The following is a 1,224-nucleotide window of genomic DNA, read 5'->3' as shown; positions in this document are numbered from 1 at the left end:
CCCGTATGAAATGGTATCGCACGTGTGTTTGTCCTCTTATGAAACTCCCGGATTCTTAACTAAACGTATAGCACTTTGATTATCAATGGGTAATACCGGTTGTTTATCACCTGTTGTTGACAAGCTTATTATCAACCGCGTAATCCACAAGATCCCTTTGACAGCTTCGCTGGCCGATATATATTCAGCCTCTGTCAATGATAATGGCACGCAATGTTGCCTTTGCGATGTCCATGAAATTATGCTTGATCCATATCTGAATAGATATCCTGACGTTGAACGTCGTGTCTGAACGTCACCTGCATAATCTGCATCACTAAATATTTCTAATGACAATTGAGTATTATTATTAAAATACAAGCCATAATTAAATGTTCGTTTGACATATCGTATAATCCGTTTTATCAAGTTCCAATGAGCTTTAGTTGGTTTTGCAAAGTAACGACTAGCAAAGTTTACTGCATATGCTATATCTGGTCTTGTTACCTGTGATAAGAACAGTAAGCTACTTTCTGCCTGTCTGTAAGGAATATCTTCACTCAATATTTCCATATCTTCTGTTTGTTCAAATGTATGTGATTTGTCTATCGGAATTGAAAGTTCCTTGGCGTCCAGCATATTAAATTTATTAATTATGCTACTTGCTTGTCTGATTGAATTATGCTTGTCTGATGCACAAATAATGACTCGTTTTCCATTATTTTTATCTGCATACCTAGAAAATATTCTACATTTACCTTTTTAACCTCAAACTCTTTTTCTAGGTTTGTTAACAGTTTATCTATTATATCTTCATTATCCGCCGCGATTAAGCCATCGTCAACAAATATTGCAAGAATAATTTGATTGTTATCAGCTTTGAATACACATGCATCCGCTTCGGTACATTTTAAACCAAATGCATTTAAAAAGTTCTTAAAGCGTATATTCCAACATCTTGGACTTTTTTTCAAGCCATACAAACTTCGCTGAAGCTTACATACTTTATTCGATCCATCTTCGTATCCTGGTGGTTGTACCATGTATATTTCTTCCTGTAGTTCTCCGTACAGAAATGCTGTCTTGATGTCGAATTGTCGTAATATTAATTTTTCCACAGCTGCTACTGCGAATATCGCTCTTATTGATTCGTATCTGACCACTGGCGAAAAATATGTTTCATGGTAATCTATACCGTACTTCTGTGAACAACCTTTAATGACCAATCTGGCTCTTAAATTGATC

Source organism: Acyrthosiphon pisum, unplaced genomic scaffold (assembly GCF_005508785.2).
Source record: "Acyrthosiphon pisum isolate AL4f unplaced genomic scaffold, pea_aphid_22Mar2018_4r6ur Scaffold_20744;HRSCAF=22009, whole genome shotgun sequence".
Classification (NCBI taxonomy): Eukaryota; Metazoa; Arthropoda; class Insecta; order Hemiptera; family Aphididae; genus Acyrthosiphon; species Acyrthosiphon pisum.
The sequence above is the reverse complement of the archived record's forward strand: the minus strand, read 5'-3'. Positions refer to the sequence as shown.